Here is a 16069-nt window from a genome sequence, read left to right as displayed (position 1 = left end):
AGAATTATGGGATGTTGGAGTAGAAGCGTATGACACATCTTCAAAAAATGTATTCCAATTGCGTGCAGCATTGATGTGGGCCGTACTGCATACGCAAATGTGTCTGGTTGGAGTATGAATGGTAAGTTTGTGTGTCCTTGTTGTGCCTCGGAGACTAACTCTCAATATTTAAAACATGGCCACAAATTCTGTTACATGGGATATAGGCGATGGTTGGATAGTGACCACGAATTTTGGGAAGAGATACGTTATTTGATGGGTCTCCTGATATACGAGTGGCTCCTATGCTACCAGTTGAGTTAGACATACTTGTGGACACTGAAAGTTTAGTTGGACGTTGTCTAGGGAAGAAATGTCAACTTCTTTACAACAAAAGAAAGAAAGGTGAGGCAAACCAGTGTGCTTTGTAGAAGAGAAGTATATTTTTCTACTTGCCTTATTGGGAGGATCACAAATTGTGATACAATCTTGATGTCATGCATACAGAGAAGAATGTGATGGACAATATACTTGGCACAGTGTTGAACTTGAAGGACTAGACAAAAGATAATTACAAGGCACGCCTTGACTTAGCGACATGGGAATAAGGAGTGAACTCCACCTACGACGAAAAGGTGATGATAAGTATACGATACCGCCCACGTGTTTTTATATGACTGCATTGAAGAAAGATGGTTTCTTGCAAGCTTTGTAGGACGTAAGAGTACCTGATGGATATGCTTCCAGCATCTCACGCCGTGTCAATCTAAAAAAAAATGCAAGATTTCTAGTTTAAAGAGTCATGATAATCACATCTTGATGCAACAACTCCTTCCGATAGCTTTACGAGGATCTTTACCATCACACGTTACTGGGCCTTTGATAAAGTTAGCTTGTTTCTTCAGAAAAAATTTGTTCCAAAACCCTTTTGGTTTCAGATATTGCGAATGCTGAGGCAGAGATTGCAGTCATGTTGTGTGAATTGGAAAAGATATTTCCTCCATCTTTCTTTACTGTGATGGTATATTTGGTCATGCACTTAGCTACTAAAGCCAAGATTGGTGGTCTAATTCAGTACCGTTGGATGTACTCCATTGAGAAGTAAGTCGTATGTAATACATGTATAATATGAGCTTCATATGCACTTTCTAATAGCTGGTGTCAATTATTAATCTTCTTATGCGCATTATAGGTACCTCTCATGCCTTAAGTCTTACGTAAGAAATAGGGTTGCTCATGAAGGGTGTATTGCTGAAAGATACATAGTGAAGGAATGCTTGACGTTTTGTTTACGGTATATGGAAAGAGTTGAAACTATATTCAATCGATCTATAAGGGCGATGGAGGAGTCAATAGGGGTGGTTTCAAGCGTGACACTAGACAATAGGGAGTTAACCTAAGCTTATCACTATGTGTTATTCAATTATGAGAACATTTACCAATTTTGTGAGTAAGTACTACAGATACCAATATCATTGCACGACAATCCAATGTACGCTACGTGTATTAACACTAATACAATTGGTATCACATGCAGGATGCACAAAAGTATGGTGGAGGACGAACTTCGAAAGGGCCACCGTCGTATATCCGAGGCTATTATTCATAAGCACTACATGAAGAAGTTTTATGGTTGGTTTAGGTCTCACGTACGTATGACATCTTCAACTTCTCAAGCTTGTAACTTTCTCATAAGTAGAATTACTGTACTAATTATAATAAGTTTGTTTGATTATAATAGGTGATGTTAATGACTGATGCTGAAAGGGAAAGTACTTCACTTACTGATACAATTATCACATTTTTCAAAGGGCCATATACTATAGTAAATCGGCTGAAGCATTATGTCATAAATGGGTTAAAATTTAGGAGTTTGAATGTTGAGGCAAATAAAAAAATGCAAAATAGTGGAGTTAGTTTCACCACTGAAGGTGGTATTATGTACTATGGTGTGTTAATAGATATTATTGAGCTGAATTAGTTTGGCAATATTAGTCACGTGTTATTCAAGTGTACATGGGTTGATGATCAAAATAGGAAGGGATATAAGACTGATGAGTTTGGGTTTCCTATGGTGAATTTTACACACTCCATACATGGTGGGGAGGAAATGGTGGATGAACAATATGTGTTGGCATCTCAAGCTACACAAGTTTTTTATGTTAAAGATAAAATGCACAAAAATTGGTATGTTGTTGTTAAAACTAAAGCCAAAGATGTGTTTGATGCCGGTATTGACCCCCATTGTGACGAGGATGACACGTATGGGTTTTATGAGGTCATTCCATACAGTATAACTAGTGATGAAGCCAAAATCGTCAGTTGGGTCACTCGTCCAATCCGGAGCTTTAGACGATCTTGTAGGACCTGCAAGATAAAGAGAGGTAGATCGAAGAGACTACTGGGTTGTGCCCAGTGGAGGAGCCTCCGATGCTTAAGTTAGTATCAACCTATATTTCTCGTATTTAGATAGTGTTTTGTTGTAGCTTTTAACGTACCTTCACAAATGAGACGGACTGTCCATTTTATAGGTGATTTGGATAGCTGTTATACTTAATTGGAGGTGATTATTACCCATGTGTAACAGTCATCGTATTGATGGGTGTTTAAGACCGATGAGTAACGGTCGCCATTAATGTGTTAAATGTGCTTGAACGGTTACATCTTTTGGTCTACTAATGATGCAAGGTTGTCCATATTAATGGACGACCTTAATAATTTTTAGGACTCATTAGTTGCCCCCCCATTTCGAGGTCTGATTTTGCTTTATGCTGGTTAGGCTTAGGGAATGTTCTTGACTTGTTTAGATTAAGGCTTCTTTATCTTCAACTACTTTCTTCTTCAGGAACGGTAGTATTTTTGTGAAGACTTCTTAGTATGCCTTTTGAAGGTCTTTTTGGACGTTCGAGGGATCATAGTTTGGTATTGAAAGTGAGCAAATTTCTTTGGACAGTCATTTTTTATCACTACTGAAAAACAAGCTAATTTCTTTGGACGACCATTTTTTATCACTGCTGAAGTGTAAGGTGATTTCTTTGGACGTCCATTTTTTATCACTACTGAAGAGCGAGGTGATTTCTTTGGACGACCATTTTTGATCACTTCGATGCTTCTTCTTTTATTCATTTTCTGGTTGTCACATTTGATATTCTTGATTTGCATTTAACTTGCGTTTGTGTAAGAATCTTTGTCTGCTTACACTCGTCTAAGGATATTTAGTCACTTAGCCACTTTTGGGTGACTTACATCCAGTTATGGAGCTTTGTCATTTAGACTTCGCCAGTGATTTATATCTGTCTTGGCAGAATCTTATCACTTAGCCATTTTTTGGGTGACTTACATCCAGTTACGGAGCTTCGTCATTTAGGCTTTGTTAGTGATTTACATCCGTCTTGGCAGAATCTTATCACTTAGCCATTTTTTGGTGACTTACATCCATTTAAGGAATCTTGTCACTTAGGCTTCGTCAGTGATTTACATCCGTCTTGGCGGAATCTTATCACTTAGCAATTTTTTGGTGACTTATATCCATTTAAAGAATTTTGTCACTTAGGCTTCGTCAGTGATTTACATCCGTCTTGGCGGAATCGTATCACTTAGCCATTTTTTGGTGACTTACATCCATTTAAAGAATCTTGTCACTTAGGCTTCGTCAGTGATTTACATCCGTCTTGGCGGAATCTTATCACTTAGCCATTTTTTGGTGACTTACATCCATTTAAGGAATCTTGTCACTTAGGCTTTGTCAGTGATTTACATCCGTCTTGGCAGAATCTTATCACTTAGCCATTTTTTGGTGACTTACATCCATTTACGGAATCTTGTCACTTAGGCTTCATCAGTGATTTACATCCGTCTTGGCGGAATCTTATCACTTAGCCATTTTTTAGTGACTTACATCTATTTACGGAATCTTGTCACTTAGGCTTCGTCAGTGATTTACATCCGTCTTGGCGGAATCTTATCACTTAGCCATTTTTTTGTGACTTTCATCCATTTAAGGAATCTTGTCACTTGTTGCTGGAATGATTCCTTGATGCTATGTCGTTTTGGACCTTCTTGAGGCCATGTTGATATCTGCATTAAGTAGCACATGCACTTGCCAAAATTTGTTTAAACAAGAATTTCAGAAAAATTCATACGTGAATAATGAGCTACCAATGGCCTTGTTGGGCATTTTTCTTATTGTGCTAATATTCTGATTGGACCAATTATTCTCTTGTAATCCTATAGCTTTACCTCTTTTGTAATTCATGTGAATACATTTTTGCATGAAACCTTAGGACATTTACAAAAATAAGCATTGTGACTATAATATTTCATGTGAATAGTTAGCTGTGAAATGCTAGGGGGTAAGAGTTACATAGTTGCTAATCATAGTGCATAAACATTATCAAGAGAATAATTAACGTATTATAATACGTTTCCTCTTATTGCTTCCCATTTAATTCATTCAAAACTGGACTTTTTGACAATTAATTCTAATCGTCATTATTCCAAGAATATTGATAATCTTAAATAATCAGGTATAGCATTCATCACAATTGCTGTACTTTATGCATTCAATGGGTTTTCTGAAAATTTCGAATTTGCAAAACCAAAAAAAACTATATACCTTTTTTATTTATTGATTATTTATGCAAGCTTGATATGTACTCATTTTTAATAAGTTAGTCACTCGCATTGCTAGTTAAATGCACACGAATAGAAAGAAATAAACGAGTTACCTTAGATGATGACATTACGCTGCCATATACCTCGATCTTTTCATTGTTGAGATCTTCATGACGAGCTTTTGTCCTTTAAGACTTGTTAAGCTTAACATGATATTCAATGTCCAAGGCCTAGGTCTCTTTTGCTTCAATCTTTTGAAGATGTAAAAACTAGGTCATATTGTTGCCCCCTGTTCAGACATGAAAGGTGCAATTCTTATCTGACAACAACCAAAGGAATTGCCTATCATGGTTTAAGCTTGTATTTTCCTTTCTTTGGGCTTAATCCTATTTTTTTATGGGAGTGCTTTGACCATGGTCATTTAAGACGACTCACTTCGATAGAGCTAGCTGCATTTTGTTAGGAGTGACAATATACAAATAGGCAATTGCATGTTGCACAATAATTGATGTCATTCGACAAAGCGTACTCTATATAAATCACAGAGAGGTATTATATGATGTATAAAGAATGAAACTATTGACTATATGCTTCTTTAAAGTGTCGAGACTAAAGTAGAGATCGTCAATCATTTTGGATACTCTTATTCTCGACCGATTTCTCTTTGTATTTACAAATTTTTTCTTTGGTAGACTCACATTTAGCAATCTTTATAAGGTTATTTCCCATGTAGTCGACCTTTGTCATAAGATTGCTATTAAACTTGGTAGTCCACCGGTTTTTTGGGTAATTCAACCAATTGGCTGAACCCCTCATGCATGTTCTATTTGAATCTATATGATAGTAGATATATATATATATATATACACACTCCTTTTTGACCTTACTCAATGGGTAGTTAACTTTCAAAATAACACAGCATTGCAAATATCAAAAGATAAAAAGAGATGAATTATTAAATAACACGCAATCCAGCACTTTTTGCTTTTGAGCATAACCAATAGTCATCTTAGGATTTGGCTTCTCTTTCTTAACATCCACATATTATTATGGTATTTAGAGTGATGATGCAAAAGATTAATTTTGTATTTAATTGGTAATCTATGCAATGCCTTAAATGTAAACTATATATGTTACACTTGACAATTAAGTTTTAGAAAGTTAATAGGAGGAAGAGTAAGGTTTTAATTACCTGTTGGCCTTGGAGACTTTTTTCAAAATTGAATATTTGAGCCCACCTTTGCAAAGATGTTAGAACATTCATGCTTGGCTTGGAACCACTTTGTGCACATGACGAGTGACTTGGACGTGTGTATGGGATTTTTGGTATCCTTTTAAGTTGATTCCTTTTGAATGAGCTCATCTTTGTTGCGTTGATATTGGCTTCAAAGCTACTAGGGCTTGATTCACCATTTGTGATGTCAAAGGAATTTTCACAATCTGAAGACCCAAGAATTGGGTCATGCTGTTGTGATTTGTCCAGGTTGCTTCTAGCAATTTGGAGAAGAAAATTCTATATTCCATTCCAAAGGTCATTCAATGCTCCTTTTGATGGCGCATTGCTACTTGACAACGACTTGCAGGGAGATGGCCTCTGATCTTCTTTTTAGCAATCTTTTCTTGATGAGTTCTCATTCTTAATCCTGTGGACTTGACACTATATGTACAATCGAGATAGTCTAGTTGCTCTAGCCTAGTTGTTGTACTACATGTACTCTTTTTGCGCAAAGTGTTAGACTAGGAGCAATCATACCAATAAAGAAATTCACAAAATAATATTAACCAATAAAATTTTCTCTAATTTAAGGGTTATATATGTTGACATAGCATAATATCCCTTAGAGTGTTTACAAATATATTTTAGAATTCCTTCTCAAAATTAAAGCCACCGATGTCATTTAGAAAGGTCCGGAATAGTGGGTCATGATTGTTATTTATGAATTCATAATCAATCATATGCTCATGGGATTTCTCCTAATTAGAGCTTATTAATCTTAAAACATAACTTAATATATTTAATTAGAACTTAAATTCCTATTTATTTTATTTATGCTACTAGCCCATGTCCAAGCTATTTTAAACCTTTATCCAAGCCCAACGTTTTATTTGACAAGCCTACAATATTGATATTGAATGATAAACAATTTTCCATGAAACAAGAGTGGCGGACAGCTATTATAGCTATTGGAGTAATATTTGACTATTCGTTCAATTTCTTATTGTTCCAAGAAAGCTTTTTAACCATTCACTTCAATTCAAAAAAATTTACCCATCACGTGAGGGGTCAGTAGAATCAGACTCACGCCAGTCACACACTCACATGGCAAGCAGCACATAAATTAAGACCCGTATAAAACAAAAATAAAGAAGAAAAAAAAACCAGAGGAGCAGACCAAATGAATAAGAAAAATACGACGACGAAGAAGGGAGATAGATCAACAAGGTGAGGGTGACAAAGAAGCATGTTTACTGCGTAGGCAACGTGATTAACGCTAATCCAGTAAGTTATTGAGAGGAGAGAGAGCGAGTTTTAGATCTAATAGTTAACTTTTTTTTTGTTTTTGGGTCCGGTATGCATTTATCGGCCAGAATCCGGTATTTGGCCCGGTATGACCGGATCAACCCGGTAAGACCGGTATTTAATCCAGCACAAAACACAGACATTTCTGCACTGGAGTAGGTGCCGGTAAGAAAATTACCGGTCATACCAGCAGTTGGCTTTCCTCAACCGTTTTCTTCTTTTTATTTTTCTTAAATTTTGTAGACAATAAATGGTCTTTTAATGTGGCAAAACCATAATGATATCGTTTTTATGCCAAAAACTTGTATTTTCAAATGCAATTTGACCTCACCTCTACCCAAAATTGGGGTCTTTAAGCTTGGTAGGACAACAGAAAACTGGGTTTATTCTAAATCTAAAGCCGGTGAGGAAAGCATTTTAATTTAGAAAATTTTGAGTGAGGCGATCCAATATTTTGAAAGTAGTTTAGCATGAAAAAGAAAAACAAGCCACATGCCAAAACAATCATATAAACACTACTGTAGCTTGCAAATGTTTGGAGAGCTAGAATAGGAAATGCATAAATCTGACCTTAAAAGACCCAAGAACTGGGTCATACCCTTGAGGCCTGTTGAGGTCGCTTGAATTTTGTGGTCGTCTTTTGTTTAATGCATGCCTCACAATGAGCCACCCACTTGAGCATGGGCAGAATGAAGAGATGATCATAGGGTATTATCCCGGGGGTACTCTTAGATCGATACTTTTGTATTCATGATTTTCCATTGAACTGAGTGAACCCTTTGTTGCAAGAAGAGCTAGATGACTAATCATGTTGTTTCCACAGACGGCGCCAAACTGATGAAGCCAAAATCGTCAGTTGGGTCACTCGTCCAATCCGGAGCTTTAGACGATCTTGTAGGACCTGCAAGATAAAGAGAGATAGATCGAAGAGACTACTGGGTTATGCCCAGTGGGGGAGCCTTCGATGCTTAAGTTAGTATCAACCTATATTTCTCATATTTAGATAGTGTTTTGTTGTAGCTTTTGACGTACCTTCACAAATGAGACGGACTGTCCATTTTATAGGTGATTTGGATAGCTGTTATACTTAATTGGAGGTGATTATTACCCATGTGTAACAGTCATCGTATTGATGGGTGTTTAAGACGGATGAGTAACGGTCACCATTAATGTGTTAAATGTGCTTGAACGGTTACATCTTTTGGTCTACTAATGATGCAAGGTTGTCCATATTAATGGACGACCTTAATAATTTTTAGGACTTATTAACTAGTAATAATGTTGGTAGGGAAAACTTTCATTGGGGTCGAGATGATATGAAGGGAATGACAATTGATGCCTCTATCATTGGCAAAAGAGATCTTCATGAAATGGACAACTTAGATGATTGTGAGTTCGTTAATGATGAGTCCAACGATGAAGATAACAACGAAGTCGAGTACAACGATGATGAGTAGTGTAATAGGGTGCTGTTGTTGTATGCGTAATTATGTTATAGTTATTATTGAAATTGTAAGTAGAATTTGTAAAGGTCTATTGCATGCAAAGTTGGACAATCTTGCATATTTATGTGAAAACTATGTTCCTCTTCATGTTGTTAAGAAAAATAGTTTTAACATAAGTAATTATCACGTAAAACTGTTATTTCTTTAACATATATCATTAACTTTAAAATAGTTTCTTTAACATATATCATTAACTTTATATTATCTTTATGTTGTTAAAACTGTTAACATATGTCATTAACTTTAAAATAGTTATTTCTTCATGTTGTTAGTATAATATTATCTTCATGTTGTTAAAACTGTTATTTCTTCATGTTGTTATTTGTTCATATAATTGGCTGTTGGCTATAATTATCTTTATGTTTGTGTTGTGAAGGTGTTGGACACAGTTATAGGGAGGAGGAAACGGCAATTGCTGCTTGTTTACGTTGGTGAAGGATCATCACATTCCTGACAAAGGGTGAAGGCACAAGATGAGGATGCCCATATTTCTGAGGAGGCAAAACCGATTGCAAGTGACGATGAGACACAGCCCCTAGGTACTTAACATGTCTTCGAATAAAAATCCTATTGGTTGATTTATACCTTTAATTCTCTAACCTTGCATAAGATGGCCTTGCCAATTCAATGCTAATACATTCTGCACAACTCACACTCAAGTGTTATTGTGGTAAGGCAAAGTGGATGAGGTAGTTGACTATAAGACTCCCACCACCTTGGGGTCACTAATACATTATTAGATCAACTTGTCATCTTTGCTGTTGCTAGCTTGTCATTAAGACTAAGAATTGTCAAAGTAGGCTACTAACACATTTGTCTTATCTCATCCATACATTACACTTCGTCTTTCTTAAAAAAACATTTCGAACACTTTCATTGTCTATTAATATGCAAGAAGCATATTTGAACTTTGAAGTGTGAAATCAGTTTTTTTAAAACCCTCAATTAACCATAATTATGAGATTTGTAAGAAAGGAGGATGTTTGGTGTGTGAATTCGATTTACCATAAGTATAGGATAAGGGGGTTATTTCCTTTTAAAAAAAGAAGAAGGTAGTAACACTAGTCACTAGACCCTCAAATTCTTGTTTTGTAAATGACACTCTAACTACCTTGCCATAATTGTGAGTGTATAGTCCTAAGTTTTAGGAGTTTTTACAAATATCATACTTTGATTTTGACATTAACGTGAATACCAATTTGGTTCTTACTTCTTATACTTTTGATTTTGACACTCTTATACTTTTGGTCCAGAGCACCCAAGACGTGTATGTGTGGTGGGATTTGGAATCACCCCATCTAGAAGAAGTGCCACAAATGCTTCATAGTTTACCTTGATTCCATCATTGTCAAGTAGAATGACCTAAAGGATTTCGGAGTTGGAGAGTTGGAGAACAACTCCTCTATCCTTAGGGAGCAACTAGCCCAAGTATAAGAACAACTCTCCCAATCAGAAGTAAGGCACCAAGAACAACTCTCCAAAGTAGAATCAAGGCACCAACAACAAATAGCCGAAGTGATGACGCACATGAATGCAATGTCTGCCCAACTTAGCCCTTGTATGCGTGATTTGGATATGTCTTAGGTACCAAACAAATGTTATTTAGCAAAACACTACTTTTTACAATGCATTTTTATGTAGTATTAATACAATACTTTTAATATATTCAGGGTGGCAATGCTTGATGGGGACTCTCCATGGTAATGAAACTGTGAATCCTTAGGTAAAACAAATACAACTATTCGATATAACATATATAACTATATTGGGAAAAAAATAAAAATAAAAATCAGATATATTTTTGCCTTTATTGGTTTTATTCCAATTTGAAGGTCCCACATCAGTATATATGAAGCAAGAAGTAGGGAAGTAGATGTACTATAAGACATAAAATCAAATTAGAAAATTTCAACCATGAATGTAATCAGGAAAATATTCTTGTTCCAAAAACCTTTCAAGTGAACATTGTTGAGGTTCAAAAATCAAAGCTCAAGGCCCAAAGAGATAACACATTGGACTAACCCCATGAGAAAAAAAAAAAAAAAAGAGAAATAAAAGAGTTGGGCTCAAGTAATGAAAAGAGAAAGAAAAAAGAAGAAGAAAAGAACGAGGAGCCCAAAGAAGTGAGATCCAAAGACCCATGGAGGAACAGACTTTTAAAACCCATAAAGCAAAGGAAAGGCCCAGCGGCCAAGATCAGCAAGCTAAAAAAAACAAAGAAGCCCAATAGGAAGAACTGGGCCGAGATCCCAAAAATAGCCAGGGGCCCGAGATCCCTAGGATGCACAACACAACCTAAATAGGATTGAAACGACTTAAAGGAAAGCACCAAAGAGCACAAAGAATGAAGGATAGATGAGTCCCTCTCAAGCGCCCAGTGATGCAGTAAGGAACCAGAATGTATAAAGCAATCATTCATGAACAAAGGATTGGTATCCCAAGGAACCCAGAACGAGAAAACTATAAGTGGGAGTGGCTGGAAGGAAACTTTTGACCTAGCAAAAAAGGATTCCGCTCACTTGAGAAAAATGACAAAAGGGAGGACAGCTAAAAGCTGGGTCTGAAAAAAAGTAGGAAGTTTTGAGGAATGTGAAATTGAGAACAACTTTCTAAGCACACCCTGGAAGGGAAAGTTAGCCATGGACTTTCAAAGAAACAACACCGAAAGGAGGAGATTATGAGAAACAGGGAAATGCTCAGCCTTCTAAGTGATAGGCACAAAACGAGCTCTAGTGCCCAAGAAAGGGCAAAAGAGAGAAATCATTGGTATCCCGGAGCCTTAGGGTCACGCTATAAAAGGAAGAAGTAACCAACGTTAAAAGCACTTAGCAATAGGAAAATCATAAGAGAATCATTAAGATAACTCTGTAAAACTCAAGGAAAATAGAGGAATATTTCTTGGTATCTCAGAGAACAACCACTATAGCACATACTTGGATTCAAAAGGATTCAAACTTTGCAAGTCTTGGAGGCTCAAATAGCCAACTAAGTCTGTAATTTTTGAGTTTATTTGAACCTTGTATCACGTCTTAGTGAGCACATTGTAATTATGATCAAAGAAAATTAACAAAGTACATCTCATTAATCCGAGGATCCTTAACCACTGTTTGGCATTTTCTTTGTTGTTTTCTTTATCATTCAATATGGATATTCTTGTTTGTTAGTTTATTTGTGTTGTAGGAAACTTGCCTTATGCACCACTTGGTTCTTAAACAGCTTTTTAGCTGTGGTGAACCAAGCCCAGTCCACTAAATTATAATTCCTTGGCCCAGGATCCTTGGGCTAGTGTGCTAAAGAAAAAGGCACGCTCACAAACATTTTTATACATGCAATTTTACACTTACTAAATGTAGTTGATAGTTCCACGATGCATGAGTGTTTTTAAGTGTTTTCAAGTGTTTGCATTGTTTTCAAATGTTCTAAGCTTAGGGATTTTTGCAAGCCCAATTCAACCCAATTTCCGGTGTTCTCATTGTCATAGGTAATTGGTTGTAGCTACGGGCATTGGACTGATTCAACAAGTACCATGTTGCTTGCTGGAAACTGGCTGATCAAGTACCATGATGCTTGCTGACAATTTTTTGTGATGTAAAAAATCCTTAAGGGATATGCATTTTGTAATGTAAAAATCTTTTTTTGGGAACTTGTTTTGTTTATGTAATTATTTGTTCATGTAAATTATTTGGGCAATGCAATCTTTTGGCAATGAACTTGTTTTGTTTGTTGGCAATTGGTTGGGAACTGTTAAGTGTTGGCAATTTGTTTTGTTAGTTCCAGTTGGTTGCATTTGTTGAGTGTTGGCTATTGTTTTTGGGAAGGAGTTACAGATTTAGCAGAGAAAAAGAAAAGAAAAAAAACCTATAATCGCGTAGCTATAGAAAAACCCAATGTAAGGGGCTTTAGCCGCGTTTCTAAACGCAACCCAAAGATGGTCTATAGCCGTGTTTTAAGTAACGCAACCACATGTCTTAGCCTATAGCTGGGTTTTAGAAAACCCAACTACAATTCTGAGCCTACAGCTGCGTTTTAAAGCACAACTATAGGTCCAGGCTATAACTACGTTTTAAACGCAGCCCAAAGCAGGTCTATAGTCGTGTTTTTTTACAAAACATAACTACAAGTCTCAGCCTATAGGGGGTGGAAAAACGCAGCTATAGGGGTACCTGTAGCCGTGTTTAAAAAACACAGCTATAGACCCTGTAGGGTGCTATTGTCGCGCAGTAAAAGCCGGGTTTATAAACGCAGCTATAGAAAATGCGATTATAGCCTATAGCTGCGTTTTTATGGTCTATAGTTGCATTTTTTGTAGTGTCTGTTTTATTCAAATAATAATATCTTTTTAATTTTTTATTGGATTATGCTAACAGGTGCCCTTAGGGTAATGGTTAACAAGTCTTTTTAGGAAAGTTTTGACACTACTTTTATTGGAAATGGAAAAAACTATAAATACATTAATTGTTTTTTTTTTCTTTTCTCATAAACTCTTTCTTTAAATGGATTATTAATCATTACCGTAAGAGTATCTGTTAGCATTTTCCTTTTTTATTATATCAAACAAACAATTCCCCACATGGCCCCACCCATCTTTTTCTTTCTTTTTCTCACGCCAACTCTCTTTCTTTTTCTCTGAACCATCTCCCTCTTTCTTGTTCTCCTTTTCCTTCTTCCTTCTTCTCTTTATTCTTTCTTCTTTTTCTTTAACAGATTTCTCAAACTCAGTGGTTGAGGTTGAGGCAAGGGTGATTTTGTGGTTTTGTTGTGAGAAGAAGTCAGAGGGGAAGAGCAAGATGAAGGGGGAGAGAGAAAAAGAAGAAGCAAAAGCTATCGGAGAGAAGAAGACCGTGATCTCCTCCACAAGCATCGATCTCTTTCACGAGCATTGATCCACCGATCCAGTCGACCTAGAAACGCTAATCTCCACCACCGATCCACCAATCCATCGATCCACTTCTGTTGACCACAAACGGCATCTCCGCCGGCGTCGCCGATACATAAGCTATTCGTCAATTTGTCCGTGTGTGTGTGTGTGTGTGTGTGTGTCTCTGTGTTGGATTGCCCTTGTGAGTGTGTTGCTTTGTAAAATAGGAACAAGAATATGAGGGAGAAGAGAAGAAGCCTGACTTCATTTCAGAGGGAGAAGAGAGAGAAAAAAAGGAGCCAAATTGAGAAATTAATAAAATAATAAGATGCAAAGCTATAGTAACCATGCATATAGGCACGATTACTATAGCAAGTTTGGATATTTACAAAGTTTTACATGGACTAATGCAGGTGTTTTTTGTGCTATATTGTGTAAATTTTTGCAATTTTTATATTTTGCAATTACTGATGCAATTGCTCTTAGTGGTTTTGTGTACTGGGTTTAGTCCTGTAGATTTGATCTCACGCAATTTGGTTTTTTTATTTTTTTTATTTTTTTATTATTTGACGTGGTAGGTTGATGTGGTATGGAAAATAGTTTTTTATTATTTTGTTTGACACGTCAGTTTTTTCCATTCAAGAGATAACAACAGTGATTAAATTGACACGGCACTAAAAAGGTTAAAGATCAAATTGACACGGCACTAAAAAGGTTAAAGATCAAATTGACACAATTAAAAGGTTAAGAACTAAATTAATATTTGATGTAAAAGATAAGGACTAATTTTGTACTTTATCCTTAATAAATTAATAGAAGGCTTGCATTATTGCAAGCAAACAAAAAGAAAAAAGAAATTGTTATTGAACCCTTTTAATTAAGCACATTGTCATATTATATTAGTTGTGACATTCTATTCAGATGCTAGGATTCTAGAAAAAAGTGGAGATAAATTTCAAAATAAAACGAAATAAAAATTTTGGTTTATGTGGCACATGAGGCTTGGAAAAGTATTCAATACTTCTAGAGCATAGCAACCCTCCTCTTACATGAACGATAGATCCCACCTTGAATTTAATTAATAATTATACCAATCATGTGAGCGGAGAGGGTATCACATTAGCGTACTCCAAGAGTCTTGAATAATTACTCCATTAGGATATTCTTAAAACATGAGTAATTAATCCGTTAGGTTTACCCTAATTTATTGAGTAATTATTTGGTATTATCAAAATATGAATAATTACTCCATGAGGCTTACCTTGATTTTTTATTTTATTTTATTTATACAAGATAGAATTTCTACTCTAATTTAATCTAAGTGTATATGTGTGTGAAACTTCTCCCTGGAGATTTGAACCCCGGCCCTTGCCCCCACACCCCATAAGCATTTATATTTGTGAAGTGACCACTGCACCAACTTACCTTGATTAAATGAGTAATATTTAAGTATTTTTTCAAAATATAATTGACCTGGCACTTCACACCCATAAACACAAATTACTTAATACAAAAATATGAACTAAGTGGGATTTTTTTTTTTTAGTTGTGACAATGAGGTCTGTGAAATATGAACCTTCGATATTTCCATCGAAAATACCAAGAGGTATCACTTGAGTTACAAATTGTTTGTTGACATAAGTGTGATTTTATTTAATGTAGGATTGAATATGTAATTTAATTTTTGTTATATATTAATTTTGACATTCTTATGTAACTTTTGTAATTATAGGTTTAGGGTTATTATTTCCTTTATTTCAGGTGTTTTCAATGCTTTTCTAGTTAAATTAGGGTCTTATTACAGAATAAGCCTACATAAATGTTACACAAATATAAATAAAAGGTGACCTGTTTTTATTGATATGGAGTACCAAGTTCACCTTAAACCTAACTTAATAGTGACTTTAAGGGCTAGGGCAAAGGCAATAGTGCTTTCGTTTGAGCTTCAAATTCCTTTTGGCTTATGGGTATAAGAGGTATTGTCCACTTTTTATTTCTTTTGCATATATGTGGGATTTAATTCAAGATTCATTGTATAATTGTGTAAATTTGAAAGACATTACCAATATAAATAAATGCCTCAGCAGTGCTTGATGAGTCATCGCTCTTATCGGTGTATCCTATCAATGTTTCCAGCTCAAGCAATGTAGGTTCATGCATCTTGGGTCCGTGGACTTAATCTGAGCCGACAAACATCTGAGAGCCCATTGGGCTTTGTGTCCCAACTCCCAATTGGTCTTTTGGTATGGTTCAAGAAGTCCACAATGAGTTAACACCTTGGACTTTGTGATTGCTTTGAAATTGAGACCTTCATTTTAAAATCATCAAAACTTGTCGCAGCTCCTTTACATAGAGTAATGTCCAAATGAAAACAAGAAGTTAAAAGAGAGAAGGCAGCTGCAATTTCTATAGATTTTTCCCTTCACAACTATTACCGAAACCAATGCATTATCATTCCCACTTCCTAGGAGATGATGAAATCCGATATGAGCTCTGTAGTCTAGCTATAATCTATATAGTCTTTCATGACTTCATATTTTCGAGATTCAGGGAACTACATTTTATTAAGTTTTCTCATGATTCAGGGCAAAC

The sequence above is a fragment of the Quercus suber genome, unplaced genomic scaffold (genome assembly GCF_002906115.3).
Source record: "Quercus suber isolate HL8 unplaced genomic scaffold, Cork oak 2.0 scaffold_213, whole genome shotgun sequence".
Lineage (NCBI taxonomy): Eukaryota > Viridiplantae > Streptophyta > Magnoliopsida > Fagales > Fagaceae > Quercus > Quercus suber.
Note: the sequence above shows the minus strand (reverse complement) of the source record.